Genomic DNA, 21,175 nt, shown 5'->3' on the forward strand with positions numbered 1-21,175 from the left:
TCCTCCTTATACGCATATGCGTGTTTACCGGGATAAAGTTTCATAATCTACAGAAAAATGAAGAGGGCTTTATTGCAATATGGAAAACAAATCATTGGATTGTCAACATCTCAGCAACAATTAGGGCTTGGGTTTGAACGTTACTTAACATCAAAAGCTCACCTTCATCATAGCACCGTTGCTAATGCAGACAACAATTTGTTGAAATCTGGAAATCAAATCATGAGATTGTCAAGATCTCAACAGCAATTAGGGTTTGGGTTTGAACGTTACTTAACGTCGAAACCTCATCATCATTTTCGTTGTTTGCGTGCTAATTATAGCACCATTGCTAATCCAGACAACAACGCCAACAAGGAATCGGAGTTACCACCAAAAACTAAATTTAATAGTAATTTCTATCGGTATTGTATGGTATTTGTGCACAAAATAAAGTTTGAAAAATGCTAATGCTAAGTTTCATTGTAAACATTAAAGATTTCTTTACTGATTTATTCAGTCCTACACCTGGCCAAGGTATATTTACAGTTCTTACTATTTTTATCAATTTTTTTTATTTGCGACTAAATTGGAGTAATAACTTACTTGACTATCCTTGTTATAAATCATAATCAGTAATGATGGGGAATATCATGGAGGCCGTGGAAAAAATGAAGTCTTGTGCTGAAGAAAATCCTCCCGTCGATGAAATCAGGCCGCTGTACCATGGTTAATTATATTTTTCTTGTTTATCTATCATCGATTATTGTTGGACATACCCTTAATAATAAATCCACATAAATTGACTAATATACCCTTGATTGATGGCTTACTCCAATTCTATGTTTTTGTTGTTAGTTAGAATAGTTTAGGCAAGCTGTGGAAAATTAAATCATGTAACAATAATTATTGTTATGAACTATTACAGCTTCTTCCTCTATTGGTTCTTATTTTCCATCCCCTGCTCTTAATTTATTTTCAGTTTGATAGCAAAATCGATCCACCACGAATTATATTAAGTTATCAAGTATCAATACTAAAATGGTGAACCTAACAGATGAAATTTAAGTAATATGATTTTTATATGAACAGAACTGCTTCATAAGTTGCCTGATGAAAGCATGGTTAAGGTATTACATGAAGTTTCTACTGTAGGAGGTTACACACCGAATTTTCTGATACTTTGGGGTTACAGATTCAAAGATTTCCTTGATGACCTTCCTAAAAATGTCATCCCTTTAATTCAAGGTAGCTACTTAATTTCTTTACTTCTATGTTTGTGAGATAGTATAATTGTTGGAGAATATTACATGAATGCGTTATTTTATAATATATATACGCGTGATCAGGTATGACTGCTGACGTGTTTGAGGCTAAATATCAGAACATACTCAATCAAGGCATGACAGTGAGCCTTCACCCTACAAGGGTGTGCGTTAGTGCTGACTTAGGTCGTATCGAAAAGGACCACATCAGTGTATTTGTCGTCGGTGATCTCGTAGTAGTATCCGGGATCGCGAAAGATGAGCGTTCTGCCGAGCCAACCCCCAAACTGTTGGTTACAATTCCAAGCATTCCTTATCTTCATGACAAGGTTGAAGCCACTATTGATGGAAAGGGGCAGCTTTGTATTAATTTTTGCACGCTCAATGAATCAGCACCATCAACAGTGGTCAACATGCCTAGGGTGTACCCGCTGAAGCTCAAAAAGATCGATGCTAAACCCATTTCGAATTCCGAACCCACTCCCGATGTCTTCTCTCTTATTGTTGTTATATTGGGGGTGTGTTTTTGTGTGTGTTATGACGTCTTGAAGTTCTTGGCGGTTATTAAAATAGTATTTTATTTGTAAATCTATTAATATTATTTTATATAGGCTAATTGATAGTTATTGGAATGCGTAGTTAATTAGGGCTTATGTTAAGGAGATAGCGAGTACTGTGTTATGAAGTTAAATTTGTATGGTGTTAGCCTTATTCAGTTTAGGGATGCTTTGATTTTGTTTTCTTGAATGCTCTCTGTGCACTCTTTTGGTCCCTTTGGGTTTGTTTTTAGGTCAATGTTTTGAGCTATCAAGTGGCAAGGTTTGTTCCTTGTGCACATTCATGTACTGCTATATCATCTCCTTGATGATTTCTATATTTAAACTAGTTTTACGAGCCCGTGCGTTGCATGGAACTTACATAAATTACTTTCGATAATGTTAGTATTGATATTAATCAAATGTATAATACAATAACAATGAAAAAACTTTATTAACGATAACGTAAGTATCGAAAACATTACTATTGAAAACATTAGTATCTTAAACGTTAGTATCAAATACAATTACAATGCAACAATCAATTATTCCCATTCAATGCCATACGGTTTCTTAAACATTTATATCTTGCAAATTTCTAGCAGACTCCTCAGACGTTTGATACTACTAACACTCTTCAATATCATAACATACTTGACAAAACATACTAACACTCTTGAATATTATGTTGGATTTTTTTCTAATCAGAATCACCTAAAGAATTCCATCTGAAGATATGATTTAATTGCAGTTTTGCAGATGTGGATGAGCGAGTGCTTTATGTTCAACTGTCGTACGACTTCACATGGAACAATCATCAATATACTTGTTTCAACAAATATAAATTGATCTTTGTATTTTAAAATGTTGAGGTGTGGAGACATTTAAACAAAAGCTGAAAAAAAAAGTGTCACTAAACAGAGAAAAAACAGAGAAAAATGATGGTGAGCGGTGCTGGTGCACAGCGCGCACCCTGCGCGCACTAGGTGAAACTTGATCAGAAGGTTTGCTCGAAGAATCAAGAGTGCACGGCGCGCACGTTTAAGTGTGCACGGCGCGCACGTTGTCTGGCAGCGAGCTGTCAGCATGTTGATCAACTTTTGCACATGGGATCCGTATTTAGTTGTCCAAGTTGTCACTTTAGGTGCATGTGGGCTACTTTACACCTTGTTTTAGAGCTGTGATCATGCTAATACAAGGGTGTAAAGAGGATCAAGATGGCTAGTTGATGATTACTTGAAGCATGCTTATGTATTCTTGTTCTCATATAAATGTTCCTGATTATAACTCATTGTAAACTCACCACCACGGAATTTAATCAATAAGAACACTCTTTGGTTGGCCGTGGACTAAAGCAATCACAAGCGATTGCATATAACCACGTTAAATTCCCGTGTTTTTATCATTCTTGCTTGTGTTACGATTATCACTATATTTATCGTTTGTTGGAAGTGGGTTAGATAACTTGGGTTATCTTGTCTTTTTTGGGCTCACCTAATCGGGTTTCCTAACAAGTGGTATCAAGAGCTCTCGGGTTTACGAGTATTCGGGAACAATGACGGAAAAGAGTGATGTGAAGATCGATAGGTTTGATGGAACCGACTTTAGTTTTTGGAAGATGCAAATGGAAGATATGCTCTATCAAAAGAAGCTTTACCAACCCTTGAAGGGTGTTAAGCCGGAGGGAATGGATCAAGGCGAGTGGGAATTGTTGGATAGGCGAGCCCTAGGAGTTGTTCGGCTTTCTCTGGCCAAGAACGTCGCTTACAACAATGTGGGTGAAACCACAACGGAGGGATTGATTACGGCTTTATCTAACATGTTTGAAAAGCCATCCGCTTTGAACAAGGTTTTCCTAGTTAGGCAATTGGTGAACACTAGAATGATGGAGGGATCCTCGGTGGCCGATCATGTGAACGAATTTAATTTGATTTTAACCCGGTTAAAATCTGTTGACATTAAATTTGATGATGAGCTACAAGCGTTATTTTTACTATCTTCATTGCCCGATAGTTGGTCAAGTTTAGTGACGGCGGTTAGTGGTTCATCCGGAACTACTAAACTCACTTTTTAAGGAATCCGTGATTTGATTCTTAGCGAAGGTATTCGTAGGAAAGATTCGAATAGGAGTTCGGGTTCGGTTCTAAGTGTTAGTTGGGGAAAAGCTAAGTCGCGAAGTATGTCAAGGAGCAAGAGTGTGGTGTGTTGGAATTGTCAACAAGTAGGTCACTATAGGTCGAAGTGCCCGAGTTTAGTGTCGGGTGGGAGTTCAACGAATGCGGTGATCGAAGATGCGTTGTTGTGCCAAGAAGAGGTTCTTGACGAATCTTGGGTTTTGGATTCGGGTGCCTCGTTTCATGCTACCCCATACATGAACGAGATGGTAAATTTCAAGTCGTATTCAGGTAAGGTTCGAGTCGCGAACGGGAGTATACTTGATGTTGCGGGTATTGGTGATCTAATGGATAAACATACTTGGATCTTAAAGAACGTGAAGTTCATTCCAAAGCTCAAGAGTAGGTTAATCTCGGTTGGGCAGTTGGATAATGATAAGTGTCATGTCCTATTGGGAGATCAAAGGTGGAAGGTGTTTAATGGAGGTCATGTGGTTGCTCGCGGGTATAAGAGGGGAGCCAAGTATATGGTTGAAGAAGGGCTAGGTGATTTTGGTGGTGTTAAAATTCCTAGTATGCTAATGCTTTCCGGGTTTGTTGAGGGATCTTGTTTGAGTGGGAGCTCAAGGGAAGTCGAAGCTAGTGAAGATTCAGGACGAATTGGTTATACTAGAGCTTTCGTTACTTCAGGTAGATCTTCTTCAATGGCAACTTTGTTGCAATCGGCCGAAGAAGATGAACAAGAGATTTTCATGAGAGTCACTGTTAAAGAAACATCTGTACAGTGGGAGTTGGCTCGTGGTGGAAAATCGGGTTTGTCAAAAGACGTGTGCGCGTATGTAGTCGGTGTTCCAATGGTGAAAGCAAAGGCGGTTATGTGGAAGATCAAGGGTGTGAATGCATTCTCACACAGCTGCCTTGATGGCATTGTCCACATGTTTGATCTACCGGGTGGTTTATTCTATGTTGGAAAGATAAATCGGGTGGATGTTATTGTGTACGGGTGGATCGCTTGGGCGATGGGGTTAATTGAGTCGGGTCGGACTCAAACGACCCGTTATCTCCTAGTGTAAGGAGATATGTCTCAAATCCAAAGAGTTGTTGTTGTTTGTGTTTTATTTTCCCAAGCAAATAACATGGTGATCAGATTATAGCTCAGCGGAAGGAGGTGTAATTAGTAGGTCAAAGTTGTTATTGTGGGATAATAATGTTTGAAGTCTAACAAGTAGCATTGAAGACCTTATATCGAAAGTCTACTCATCCATGAGTTGAGGTGCGTGTTCTAAACGGTAATTGGAGGACCCAAATGGCGTTTGGCGGTGTGTAAATGGTATTTAATGTTCTTGGTTAGATTAGGCGAGTTTACGAAGATTGAGTTTGTTAAAAGTCTCCAAGTGGGAGATTTGTTGAGGTGTGGAGATATTTAAACAAAAGCTGAAAAAAAAAGTGTCACTAAAAACTGTTTAAACACTATTGAAAAACCTATTTTCAATGCGTTCATTACCATTGTACGTAAAATCCTAAGAATTCACTTGGAATTCATTAGGTCACCTGAACCAAATCGGGTGTCAACCGTAAGAATGGTGGTTGCATAGCATGGTCGAAGACAGGACCTTGTGCCAGACCGAAAAACTATAGGGTGATCTTTACTATTGCTCCTACAAAGGATAGTAATTGCATCTGACACGATATAGACCATAATCAAAAGCATGTCATTAGACATTGCCTTAACAGTTACTTGTTCAACGCTTTCCTTTACAACCGGACGGTAGTTTATTGAAAGGTAATATACGGAATAAGTAAACTGGAGGTGTTGCTTTCCTAATACAAGGATTAGCAAGTGGGTGACACAAAACCGCAAGTTTTGAGCTAAAATTTTAAAATATGAAACTCACACAACCCACAAAAACATTTTGCAAACACCGGTGAAGGGTTATTCCGGAAAACTTATCTAGGGTAAAAGCTAGAATTTTCAAAAGATCAAATGTTTTGATAAAGATCCAATTTCCTTAAAGGATCTAAATTTTCATAGTCATGTGGGACTGTAAACCATATCGTTACTATCATTGTTTATACCGCTGTATAAAATTCACTGATGTATAAAGTGTGAGAATAAAAAAAGTGATTCGAGTGAAGTGTGATTTAATTTCAAGTTTGTATTGCTTGAGGACAAGCAACGTTCAAGTGTGGGGATATTTGATAGTGCTCCAAATGAACATATATTTAGTCGCAATATCATCCCAATATGTAAAGTTTTTAGTTGTAATTATTCTATTTTTAAGTTGTAATCGTTTAAATAAATAAATGTGAAGACAAAGCACGAAGATTAAAGAATTGAAGAAAAAGTGCCACTAAAGCCTGAAAAGTACCACTAAAGCCATAGTACACTCAAAAGTGCCACTAAAAGTGAGTTAAAGACTTGCGCGGATTTTGGGAGTTAAGGAAAATAATTTTTTGTGCAAATTACAAATTGCGAAACATAAAGTACAAGATATCTACGCGTACGAAAAGACGTTCGAAAATCCGGAATCGAGACATAAACCGAGCATCAACGCACGAGACAACGGACCTAAAATTACAAGTCAACATTGCACAAGAATATAATATAATATATATATAATTATATAAAATTATATATATTATATTATATATTAATTTAATCAAATCCGCCCACGTTTTAAACTCAAAGTGAGCTGTCATAGATCGCATGGCCAGGAAGAAGGAAAAGCATGCGATCGCATGAGCCTTAGAGGCTGGCCACATCTATAAATTGGAACATTTTCTGGCCGAAATACACACACGCTTCACACTTATTTTCTTTCTTTCCTCTGTAATATTTATAATTATATTTATAATTATAATTAAGTTTAAGTAAGATTAATAATAAATTATGGTTTAGTTGGGTTATTGTAAGCAATGTTTTACGGGTTTTAAAGTCGGAATCCTGTCCGTGTAACGCTACGCGATAAATAATCACTGTAAGCTATGTTCTTCCTTTTTAAATTAATGTATCGTAAGTAAGTTATTATTATGCTTATTTGAGCCGAAGTAATCGTGATGTTAGGCTAAATATTAAGATGGGGTTATTGGATTTTGTACCATAATTAAGGTTTGGACAAAAGACCGACACTTGTGAACATTGGACTATTGACTATTAATAGGTAGGGGGTATTGTATAATTGAATGACAAATCATTGGAACCTGTCGAACCTATCTTCAAATTAGTTAATCTAATAATTATTAAAATGATTATGTATGTCCTATTTAGTGACGTTTATACGACATCTTTTACGATCATTTAATTAATTATTCGGGTTGGGTAATTGATTATTCATTCTGATCAAGTGGGTAAATTAATATTCATATCTCATTAAAACATGGGTGGATTACATACAAGGATAACGGGTGTAATTGTTAACAAAGTATTAAAACCTTGTTACAGTTTGAATCCCTAATTAGTTGGAATATTTGACTTCAGGAATAAGGTTAATTTGACGAGCATTTTATAATTATGACTGATGGACTATTATGGACAAAAACCAGATATGTATCAAATAAACCAGGATAAAGGACAATTAACCCGGGTAACAATTAAATAAAATTAAAACGTCAAACATCATGATTACGGAAGTTTAAATAAGCATAATACTTTTATTTCATATTTCATCGTACCTTTATTTACTGTCATTTTAATTACTGCAATTTACTTTATCGCAATTTAAATTCTGTCATTTATATTTTCGTCATTTATCTTTACGCTTTATTTAAAATCGACAAACCGGTCATTAAACGGTAAAACCCCTCTTTTATAATAATAATACTACTATATTACTAATATATATATATATATATATATATATATATATATATATATATATATATACAAATATAATTGTTTAAAAATATAGTGTACGCAATAAGCCGTCTCCCTGTGGAACGAACCGGACTTACTAAAAACTACACTACTCTACGATTAGGTACACTGCCTATAGTGTTGTAGCAAGGTTTAAGTATATCCCATCTATATAAATAAATAAAACATTGTGTAAATTGTATCGTATTTCGTAATAAAAATAATAGTATTTCGTATACTCCGATGTACACATCAGTTTGAATGTTACCAGGTTTAGGTATCCAGGTTATCCAACTGAGAGTGTCGTTGTCCTCTTTCTCCCCCTCACTCGTGAGTTGGGTATCATAAAAATATTCGGTTTCAATAAAGTCACAGTTCATTGTAGTAAAGACATGACGTCTTCTTGGACTATAGCCCCGATATCCTTTTTGGTTTATTCCATAGCCAACCATGACACATTTTTCCGCACAAGGATCAAGTTTGGTACGTTCATGTTTAGAAATGTGGACAAAAACCGAGCATCCAAATATTCGAGGTTCAATGCTAAATGAAGTCGGAAGGGTATGGAATTGGAAAAGAGTATCTTTAGGAGTTTTTTGCCCAAAATTTTATTGGGTAAACGATTGATAAGATAGGTGGCGGAAGCAAGAGCTTCGGGCCAAAAACTCTTCGGTGCCTTGAATTCAATTAATAAAGCTCTTGTCATTTCTAAGAGTAGGCGATTTTTCCGTTCGGCTACTCCGTTTTGTTCGGGAGTATGAGCACAAGATTTTTGGTGAATAATCCCTTTATCTTCACAAAATTGTTTCATTGAAGTATTGAAAAACTCACCCCCATTATCGGATCTTAAATTTTTTATATTTTTGTTAAATTGAGTTTGTACCATTTTATAAAAGTGGGAAAACTTTTCAAACACTTCTGATTTGTGGGTTAGAAAATAAATCCAGGTCATGCGTGAATGGTCATCAATAAATAAGACAAAGTACCAAAAATTTCTCCCCCAACAACCGGTGCAGGACCCCACACATCTGAATGGATTAAAGCAAAGGGTACTTCTTTTCTAGTATTCCTAGGTTTAAACGTACTTCGGTGGCTTTTAGCCAAAATACAAGTTTCACAATTTAAGTTTACATTAGATGGAAAAAGACTAGGCAATAAAGCGTGTAAATATCCGGCTGATGGGTGACCCAATCTCCTATGCCATAGTCAAGCTTCCCTCGTAGGTGTTCCATGAGCAAGCGTCACGGTACCTTGTTGGGTCACTTCATCCACATAGTACAACCCACCCCGTTCGGTACCACGTCCAATAATAACTCCAGTCTTAATGTCGTGAAGGATACAGAAAGTGGGGTGTATCAAAACAGAACAATTTAATTCTTTTGTAACGTGGCTAATGGATAAAAGTTTATGAGACAAGGTTGAGATATATAAGCAATTAGATAATTTCATAGTCGGTGTGATTTCAATTTTCCCACCCTCTTTTACGTGCACAACCCCTCCATTTGCAGTTTGGATTCTATTTACCCGAGGGTTTGATTCGGAACAAAAGTCGGATTTTTCAAAACTCATGGTGTGAGTAGCACCACAATCAAAAATCTATTCGTTACTTTTTACGTTATTCGAAATTATATTAGTTTTTCCAACAAAACGAGATTTATTTTTAGTTTTATTAGTTGATTTATTTTCTAAAAAAATTAATTGTTTGGACTTTTTTTGATTTGTTATTTTTGTCCAGGTATCCAAACAACTTAGTATTAATATTCTCCTTTTTTTCGTTTAAAATAATGGACTTTGGTGGGGGTTGTTGGGCTTTGGCCATTTTAGGGGTGATCGAAGATCCATTTCTTGCAAGAGAATGAGGCTTATTTCACAAACTGATTTATTATTACTTTTGAGATAGTAGGAAAAGTCAACGTTTTTATTGTGAAAGGGTTTACATTGTAAATTAATGGAACTTGAAGGTTCCAACCGAGAATTTAACCCTTTATTTTCAAAATACGTAGTAATAATTTGATTCCCCATGTATTGAAAAATCGTAACACACTTTTGATTTTTCCTTTCTTGAAAAGTAGCGGACCCTACTTTTGGCCCATGGATACTTGAAAGATCTTTTGATACATCAATTTGGGATAAGAGTTTTACTTTACAGTTCAACCCAATTTTATCTTTATCATCGGCCAGTTGCAAAGATCCAGGCATAGATTTTAAATATTTTTTTTCGATTATATCTTGAAGGCAATGAAACCGATTAGGGTTTACCCATGTTGCTTCATAATCTATCGATTTTAACTTTGATCTTCTTGTTCTGGCCGATTGATTATATGCGATCTTAGGGTTTGAGGATTTTTCCCTCACCCTTTCGATCGGTTTATGAGACTGAAACAATAAATTGGGGTTTGAATTACCTCTTGTTGCTTTTTGAGTAGCTTGATTGTTGGATGTAGAGCTGCCGTTGCAGGTGACCTTGTGGTTGCCGTCGGCAGCTTCTGCTACTGTCGTTATCATTCTACCACGTTTCTGTTTGTTCCACCATTTGGGATAACCGATTAGCTTAAAACATTGGATTATTGTGTGATGTAACATTCCACAATAAACACAGCTTAGCTCCTGTGGTGGTCGATGGTGGTTTAGGGTGATGTTTTCAGTTCCGGCAACGGTTGGTGGTTTATGGTGACAAAGAGCATCCAGGTAACTCTTTCCATTATGTGTTGAGTTGCCGTCTAAAATTGTGTTAAAACTATTAATGTATTTCTAGATATTAGTAGAATTAACTAATAGATATTTTACTAAGTATATACTAGAAGATAGTAGATGTAAAGGAAGTCAAAATATAAGAAATGTCTAGAAAAAGTCCACCGACATTTGTGGGCTATAAATAGCCAAGTTGTGTTGCATTTGAGATGTACCAAATTCTCAACCAATAAAAAGAATCCACTTCTTAAACTAAGTCTTCTTCACTTCCAATATTTCAATAAACATCCCCTCCATTTTAATAACATTTCAACTAAAACTAATAAACTATAAACTAATCAATCACAAATTATAAAACTACTACATTTCTAACAAGTGGTATCAAGAGCCATTTTGGGCGTTCGTTCGAATACACCATGACTACCGTCGGTGCATACAATATTCCCGTCCCCATCTTTGATGGCGACAACTATGATTTTTGGAGCATCCGAATGAAGACATATTTCCAAGCACAAAGCTTGTGGGATATTGTCGAAATCGGGTTTACAAATCCAAAAGACGACGAAACTCTGTCCGCGGAAGAACAGGAAAAATACAACAAAAATGTTGTAAGAAATGCTGCCGCTTTAGGTTACATCCAACAAGCCTTGACACCGTCTATCTTTCCACGAATCATGGGAGCTACGACAGCCAAGGAGGCGTGGAAGATCCTTCAGGAAGAATTTCAAGGAAATGTTAAGGTGAGATCCGTCAAACTTCTAACTCTCAGAAGAGATTTTGAAAATTTAAATATGAAAGAGACTGAGACCGTAAAAGATTACTATTCTAGAATTAAAGAAATAGTAAATCAAATGAGAGCCTATGGAGATAACATAACTGATAAGAGAATCGTAGAAAAAATACTTATCAGTATGACAGAAAAATACGATCATGTCATTACTGCTATCGAAGAGTCAAAAGACATCGAGACTCTGTCGGTACCAGAATTAATTGGCTCTCTTGAAGCATATGAGGCTAGACTGAGTCGGCGTAGTGAAAACTCACTTGAAAGTGCCTTTCAGTCTAAACTCAAATTACGGTCTCAAAAATCAAACAATGGGGGGGAAAAGAAATCTTGAAGAAAATTCGAGAGGAGGAGAAAAACCCAGAACCGGGTTCGATTCGAGAAGAAAAACCTATCCTCCATGTGGCATTTGCAAAAGGACAAACCACTTGGAGAAAGATTGTTTCCACAAAGGGAAGCCACAATGCAATAACTGCAAAAGATTTGGGCATCTTGAAAAAGATTGCCGTTTAAAACAAAATCATCGAGCTAACTTCACGGAAGAAAGTGAAGATATACCGGAGAACAAAAATCAGCTATTCTATGCCTGCCATGTCGCAAATAAACAGAGGGACGATACTTGGTTGATCGACAGTGGGTGCAGCAACCACATGACAGGAGATGAAAAGTTATTTGATAATATCAACACGTCCGTAAAGTCCCGCGTTAAACTAGGGAATGGAGCACTTGTTGACACTAAAGGCAAAGGTACAATTACTGTTCAAACTAATAACGCCACTCGGTCAATTAATGACGTTCTTCTAGTACCAAGCTTAGCAAGTAACTTGCTAAGTGTTGGACAAATGATGGAGCACGGCTACTCTTTACTCTTCGAAGAAAATTCATGTGTTATTCGTGACAAGAAAAACAACTACAAATTAATTGCTGAAGTGCCAATGGAGAACCGCAACTTTCCGCTTCGTTGGGAGTATATCAGAGACACGGCCATGAAAGTTCAAGTCGAAGAATCATGGCTATGGCATCGAAGATTTGGCCACTTTAACCTTCACGCACTAAAAATCCTCCAACAGAAGAATATGATAAGAGACTTGCCTAACATAGAAGAGATCACCGGCACGTGTGAAAGCTGTATGATGGGCAAGCAACATCGAAAACCTTTCCCTCGTGACAAAGCTTGGAGAGCGAAAGGTATACTAGAGTTGGTACACACAGACGTATGTGGACCAATGAGGACCCTGTCTCTTAACCAAAACAGGTACTTTATTCTCTTTATCGATGACTATTCTAGAATGACGTGGGTTTATTTCATGCGTGAAAAATCAGAAGTATTTACGATATTTAAGAAGTTCAAGAACTTCGTAGAAAAAAGTAGTGGCCATTATATAAAAACACTAAGGAGTGATAGAGGGAAAGAATACACCTCTACACAATTTAATAAATTTTGCGAAGATGAAGGAGTTAAACGCCAACTCACTGTTGGTTACGCCCCTGAACAAAATGGCGTCTCAGAACGCAAAAATAGAACTGTAATGGAAATGGCAAAAACAATGATACACGAAAAAGGCCTTCCAAACAGTTTCTGGGCTGAATATATACTAAATCGATGTCCCACGAAAGCCGTCGAAAACAAGACTCCTATTGAGGCATGGAGCGGAAAGAAACCATCAGCGAAACATCTGCGAGTATTTGGGAGTATTTGCTACATCCACGTTCCTAAGGAGAAACGTCACAAGCTCCAAGAAAAATCAGAAAAAGGAATATTCTTGGGCTACAGCACACAGTCTAAAGGCTACCGAGTCTATAACCTGAAGACTAATAACATCGTGATCAGCCGAGACGTAGAGTTTGATGAAGACGCTTCTTGGAACTGGGAAAAGGACAAAGTTAAAAAACAAACATATCTGCCTCGGATATCTATGGAAACTCCAGTCCAACAACCACTACAAGTTGAGCATTCTGAACAACAAGAAAGTACCGGTGAAATAAGCCCTGCTACACCAACTTCTCCATCAACAAGATTACCTTTGGTGCAAGACGAGTCAAGTCCAGAGTCAACACCTGGAAGAGTCAAAGCGTTAGCAGAGATCTACGAGACTTGCAACTTTACAACTATAGAACCTGAAAGCTATGAAGTTGCAGCCAAAGATGAAAAATGGGTTACTGCTATGAACGAAGAAATAAGAATGATCGAGAAAAACAACACATGGGAGTTAGTTGATCCTCCAGAAAATAAAGAAATCATTGGAGTAAAGTGGGTTTACAAAACAAAGCTCAACCCTGATGGTTCTATACAAAAACACAAAGCAAGGCTGGTAGCTAAAGGCTATTCACAACAACCAGGGGTCGACTACAATGAAACTTTCGCACCTGTAGCTCGACTGGATACTATAAGAACGCTTGTGGCACTAGCAGCTCAACGAAGGTGGAAGATTCACCAACTAGATGTGAAATCAGCCTTTCTAAATGGGTTTCTAGAAGAAGAAATATATGTAGAGCAACCACAAGGGTTCATTCAAAAAGGAAAAGAAGAAAAAGTCCTAAAGCTCAAGAAAGCCTTATATGGACTTAAACAAGCGCCACGTGCTTGGTATAGCCGCATTGACAGCTACTTCACAAGTTCAGGTTTCAAGAGGAGTCAAAGTGAGCCTACACTCTACATCAAAACCCAAGGTAACTCTGACACTCTCATTATTTCCTTGTATGTCGATGATCTAATATATACTGGAAACAATGAGAGAATGATACAAGAGTTTAAAGAAGACATGATGAAAACGTTCGAGATGAGCGACCTTGGATTGATGCGTTATTTTCTTGGCATCGAAATCAGTCAAAAAAATGAAGGCATCTTCATATGCCAAAAGAAATACACGGAAAATCTCCTGAAAAAATTTAAACTATACGGTTGTAAAATCGTAGCCACGCCACTAGTTGTCAATGAAAAGATGAGAAAAGAAGATGGATCGGAGAAAGCAGACGCTTCAAGATTCAGAAGTCTCATTGGAAGTCTACTTTATCTAACAGCAACAAGACCCGACATCATGTACGCAACGAGTCTACTATCCAGGTACATGCAAAACCCTACTCAAATACATTACGGAGCTTCTAAAAGAATATTAAGATACTTGCAAGGTACCATGGACTATGGAATATGGTACAAGCCCACTATAGACTCGAAGCTTCAGGGATACACAGATAGTGATTGGGCCGGATCGGTGGATGACATGAAAAGTACTTCAGGATACGCATTCACACTTGGATCTGGTGTATTCTCATGGACATCAAAGAAACAAGAAACGGTGGCACAATCGTCAGCTGAAGCCGAGTACGTCGCAGCCGCAAACTCAGCTAATCAAGCTATATGGCTAAGAAGAATACTAGAAGATATGGGCGAGAAACAAGACGAAGCTACAAAGATATATTGCGACAACAAGTCTGCAATCGCGATGGCAAAGAATCCAGTGTTCCATGGTAGAACAAAACACATTGATATCAAATATCACGTTCTGCGAGAAGTCTCCGCCAGAAAAGAAATTGAACTAAAATACTGCAAGACCGAAGAACAGGTTGCAGATATTTTCACTAAAGCACTACCAAGACCCAAGTTCGAGTTCCTACGCAACATGCTCGGAGTAACACCGAAATACATTAAAGAGGAGTGTTAAAACTATTAATGTATTTCTAGATATTAGTAGAATTAACTAATAGATATTTTACTAAGTATATACTAGAAGATAGTAGATGTAAAGGAAGTCAAAATATAAGAAATGTCTAGAAAAAGTCCACCGACATTTGTGGGCTATAAATAGCCAAGTTGTGTTGCATTTGAGATGTACCAAATTCTCAACCAATAAAAAGAATCCACTTCTTAAACTAAGTCTTCTTCACTTCCAATATTTCAATAAACATCCCCTCCATTTTAATAACATTTCAACTAAAACTAATAAACTATAAACTAATCAATCACAAATTATAAAACTACTACATTTCTAACAAATTGACATGGCAGCTTGGTTTGATTCTGAGCTACCGTCAATTTTAGACATGGTAACTAGATTCTTGGTAAATGATTGAGGCATAAAAGTGTTGCTATGATCCCCGATCAGCACACTGCTCTGATACCATGTTAAGTCTATGAATTCGATATGTTAAAAATGTAAGAGTTTGATCTTTGTATTGATAGAAGTATTGATACAGATTGTATTAAAAACTAAGAACATATAAGAGTGTTCTTTTATACTACAACACTTGTAACAGCTAATTCTACTTAAGATTAGGCCCCATTACACTTTTTGGAACCACCTTTTACAAATATGGAAATGGCTGTTGTGAAGTAACCGTTAAGCATCCTATTACTGTTATCTTGTGACTTTGCTAAATATGGAAATGATGAAGGTCAACCCTTCTGATCCAAGTCAATCTTTACCCAAACAGGAAATATGTATTGTGGTTCTGTATTCTAACATCCCAAGTAGAATAATAACACTAGGTATCCCCGCGATGGTAGCATAGTGGTTGAGGGACATGCAGCATACCGCGATGGTCATGGTTTCAATCCCTGCCCATGTGCCGTGAGACCGGTCGGTATGGAGCCGCCAGAGGGTCGGTTTACCCTTTTTTTTTAGTTTAAATTTAAACAATACCTAAATGATGATGAATAAAAATAGTGATGTAACCATTGAGCCATTGGTTCAACGGGAACCGTGCCCGTAAATGCTATTGGGGTCTACTAAGTGGAAGCTACATATGAAGAAAAAAGGCGCACGTTCGAGTCCTTAGAGACTCAAAGTGTTATTACCTTGAGTTTGAAGGGGGTTAAGCTCGAATCTGACTATTAATAGAGACAATTGACGTAGTATAGTCATGCATGATACTATCGGGTTAGGTGTGGAGTCGTTGGTTGCTTAGCAACACAAAGTTTACATGCAGCTGTTGATCGGGTTCGGGTTTCCGCCCGAACATGTGTGATACGTGCAAATGATGAGGGTCGTTGAAATAAATGATCGCCAAAAAAATCGGCGTTCAAAAAAAAATAATAAATAAAGTATTTTGTAATGGAATAATACAAACGACAATAAAACAACGTTCGCCAATTAGTATATACGGGAATGGAATAAGCAGGAACCGACATTCATCCACCAACCCATACATACATACCTATATATAGAGATCGATATGCACACCTGCACACTCAAAATCAAACCCCCAAATTCACTATTTCATTTGATCTGTTTTTCTTACACCAAAATAAACCCTAATAAACCGTTGATGAATCCGATTGCTCTTATGTCTCAAAGGTTAGATTTTTCTTCATTCTCGCTTCTTTATTTCTTTTTTGTTTTTCTCTTTCTTTCTTCTCTCTTTCTTTCTCAATGATGGTTTATTAATCCGAATTAGGGTTCCGTTGTTTTTATGAAACTTTATATCCACTGACAAAATGATTTGGATTATACTTTCTTTATTTCTTTTGTCTTTCTTTGTTAAAGATTGTTCATTGGTCTTTATGAAACTCCAATAGCATATATTATATTGGTTGTTCATACTGAATAGGTATGGTTGCACATGGAATTCATTACTGGATGCAGAGTATAAAAGAGATCACAAAGGTCAATTTTTTTACCAGCTTTAATCTATGGTTTCTCTTCTTCTTTCTTTCTTTCTTTCTTTCTTTCTTACACAAAAAGATTTTTCTTTTTGTTTATGGAATTAGGGTTCTGTTACTTCTATTAATATTTGATGAAGCTGTTATTGAGATTTTTAAAGCAGTTAGGTTTAACGTTCTGATTTTGATACGTTAACCTGGATCTATGATCGGAGTTAACTATCGATTAACCCGAAAGCCCACGAATTAAGAACAAGCTTTGGAGTGTAATCGACTATTTTATTGATTTAGGGTTATTACAATTGAATTGGGGAAGAAGAAACTTACAACTGAATTTTGATGTCTTCTATTATATCGCTAATCGCTACTTAACAGCTAACAATTTTACAGTTACAACATCACTACACTCTAACAACTAATTCTGTTATTTGGTTGATTGAACACGTGCAGCTGACTGAACTCCATTGACTGACTGCACGTGCTTTGCACACTTGAACTCGTATCAATCCTTCCTCCTTAAGAGCATTCTTGCCCTCAAGAATGGGTAGCGAAAACATCAAAATCTGGAAATCGAATCATCAATTCATCCAAAGATTCCCAAGTGACATCCTCCAAGTTACCAATTTGCCATTGTACCAAACCATAAACTGCAGACCTATTATGTAACTTCTTCAGCTTTCGTTCCAAAATTTTCAAAGGTGCAGGTTCAATTAACCCACTGTCATTTAACCGAGGGATGGAACCCCTTGTAACTGGTGTTGGCCCCTTATGCTCTCTCAACTGAGAGATGTGAAAAACAGGATGTATTTGTGCCATTTCTGGTAGCACCAGTTTGTATGCTACTTGTCCAACTCGTTCACAAACTTGAAATGGACCATAATATTTCGGAGATAATTTGTTGTATTTCCCTGCACGTAAAGTCACTTGTCGATGAGGCTGAAGTTTGACATATGCCCAACTGCCCACTGTAAGTGTTCGATCAGTGCATCTCGAATCTGCCAAATTTTTCATTCAATCTTGAGCACGCTTAAGGTGGAACTTTAAAACTGCAATTGCGTTCTCCCGGGCTATCAATGACCGATATACAGCTTCCACCCTGCTGTCACCTGCTGTAGACACAATAGGACGTGGTGGTGGTTGCCCATATACAACCTCGAAAGGGGTTGTATTGATTGCGGAATGGAAGTTCGTATTGTACCAAAATTCAGCCAACGGTATCCATTTAACCCAATCTTTTGGCTTGTCACAAGACATACACCGCAAGTAACACTCTAAATAACTGTTCACCACCTCGGTTTGACCGTCGGTTTGAGGGTGATACGCCGTGGAAAGGTGCAAGTTTACTTTCATCAGTTTGAAAAGTTCCTTCCAAAACGTACTTATGAAAATTCGATCTCGGTGACTTAAAATAACCTTGGGTAACCTGTGCAACTTATAAACATTGTCTAAAAAACATTGAGCTACACTCATAGCAGTGAATGGGTGGGTCAACGGTATAAAATGCCCATACTTGCTCAACCGATCAACTACAACAAAAATGGTTGTTTTACCATTCGAAGTAGGAAGCCCCTCAATGAAATCCATCGAAATTTCAGTCCAAACAGTGGTCGGAATTGGTAATGGTTGTAGTAAACCTGGGTAGCTTCTCAAATCCGACTTACATTTTTGACAAATAGTGCATTCTCTTACGTATTGCTTGACTTGTTTCCGTAGCCGCTTACAATAAAAACAAGTTGAAATCTTTTGTAGTGTTGAAGTTACCCCAGAATGGCCTCCATTTGGTTCATCATGAAACGCCTTTATAATGTCTGTACGAAGTAATGTATCATATCCAACCACTAGTTTTCCCTTCCGATACAGCTGATCATTTTGCAATGTAAAATGTTTAACTGTTTCACCAGCTTGTAATTTACTAACTATATGCTGTAAATCAGCGTCATTCAAGACACTTACACGAACTCTTTCTGTAACATCAGCAGGGTGTACATATGAAATAATTCAGCATGGTTATGAGCTCGTGATAAAGCATCCGCAGCCCCACTTTCGCTTCCTTTCTTGTAGATTATTTCATAATCAAACCTAACAAGTTTTTGCAACCATTTCATTTGGATAGGTGTGGTCAAACATTGCTCCAATAAGTATTTGAGACTCACATGATCCGTCTGAATTTTGAAGTGTCGGTCCAACAAATACCCCTTCCATTTCTCTAAGGCTTGCAATATAGCCAAAAATTCTCGTTCATAAGTAGAAAGTGCTTGGTGTCATAAAGATAGAGCCTTAATCATGAATGCAATAGGGTGCCCGTCTTGTTGTAACACGACACCAATTTCAACCCCCGAAGCATCCATTTCAACTATAAACTTCTTATTAAAATCGGGAAGACTCAATACCGAAGCTTGTTGCACATGTTGTTTAAGAATTTGGAATGCTTTTGAAGCTTCTTCATTCCAATCAAACGAATCTTTGCGTAACAATTTAGTCAGAGGTTGACTAATAATGGCATAACCCTTTATGAAACGCCTATTAATATCCCGTCAATCCAAGGAACCCACGTAATTGCTTAACATTTTTAGGTTCGGGCCATTGGACCATGGCCTCAATTTTAGTCAGATCAGTGGAGACACCCTCAGATGAAATCACATGCCCAAGGTACTCTACCCTTCCTGTACCAAAAGTGCATTTCGACTTCTTTGCATATGAAGTATTTTGCCTGATAACTTGCAAAACCAATCTTAAGTGTTGCACATGCTCATCCATACTTGCACTATATACCAAAATATCATCGAAAAATACGAGAGTAAATCGTCTCAAAAATAGTTTTAAGACGTCGTTCATCAAAGCTTGGAACGTGGATGGGGCATTAGTTAGCCCAAATGGCATCACCAAAAACTCGTAATGCCCCTCATGCGTTCTAAAGGCGGTTTTAGTAATGTCGTCTTAAACATACGAATTTGGTGGTACCCGGATTGAAGATCTAACTTAGAAAACACTTTTGACCAGTGTAACTCATCAAGTAATTCCTCAATCATAGGAATTGGACAACGATCCTTAATTGTGTGACTATTCAATTGCCTATAGTCCACACACATACGCCACATGCCATCCTTCTTTTTTTACCATTACAATGGGCGAAGAAAAGGGACTTTGACTCGGTCGAGTTACCCCAGTTTCCAACAGCTCAGCAACCATAGTTTCGATCGCATCTTTTTGTGAAGGTGGGTGTCTATATGGGCGTATGTTAATTGGTTGCGTACCCTCCCTTAATAGTATACGATGGTCAAAGTTTCTTTGAGGTGGTAAACCAGAAGGTACAACAAAAATATCTTCAAATTCCTTGATTAGTTGACTGAGTTTAGGGACACTATGTATACCTGCACGATCAGATTCTGTTGGAGCTGCTAGTTGCCATAATTGAGCTGGATATACGCAAACGAACATTGCATTCATTTGGGCCTGCTGCTGGTCCACAAACTTGGTATTTTTTCCCATCGACCCACTGAGCAGTAGACTTTTTCCCACGAAGTTCTACCCTTTTACCTTCATACTTGAATGTCATTCGAAGTTTTTCAAAGTTCCATACAATATCACCAAGCGTTTTCAACCACTGGATCCCTAAAACCATCTCACATCCTCCAATTGGCAATACAAGGACATCACTCGAGAATTCTTCACCATTAATGGACCACTTAACTTGTTCACACGCATATGCATTTAACATGTTGTTACCACCAGGAACAAATATGGCCATTGGTGGCACATTTTCAAATTTGCATCCCAATCGTTTAGCAACTTCTTGATCCAAAAAGTTGTGGGTGCTACCTGAATCAATCAAGATTTGGACGTTTTGTTTGTTCACTTGACCCATGACACTCATCGTTTGGTAAGCGTTAGTCCCGGTTAGAGCATTTAACGATATGTAAGGTGCGTATTCCGTGGATTCAATCATATTGTTCTCCTCAAGTTCCAAACTTGGTTCCAAATCCACCACCGATTCCTGCTCATAATCTTCTTCCCTTGCCAGTACCTCTAAAGAATAAAGTTGACCCGGACATTTGTGACCCGGAACATATCGTTGATCACAATAGAAGCATTGACCCTTGGCTCTTTTCTCCTCTATTTCCTTTTGAGACAATCTTTTCCTGTTTTGCACTTGATCACCATTTCTTGTTGATGAACTGTAGGGTGTTAAGGCAAGTTAGTTGCTGGTATTTGCAGAATTATTGGTCACCTTCGTCGTATTAGTCATTGGATACCCACTTCTCATTTTAGAATAGTTTGTTGTTGACTTTGGTGTTGGTAAAAGTGGTGGTAAATACCTTTTTCTTGAAACATTAATCGTCTCATCTTGCATTCT

Source organism: Rutidosis leptorrhynchoides, chromosome 1, assembly GCF_046630445.1.
Source record: "Rutidosis leptorrhynchoides isolate AG116_Rl617_1_P2 chromosome 1, CSIRO_AGI_Rlap_v1, whole genome shotgun sequence".
Classification (NCBI taxonomy): Eukaryota; Viridiplantae; Streptophyta; class Magnoliopsida; order Asterales; family Asteraceae; genus Rutidosis; species Rutidosis leptorrhynchoides.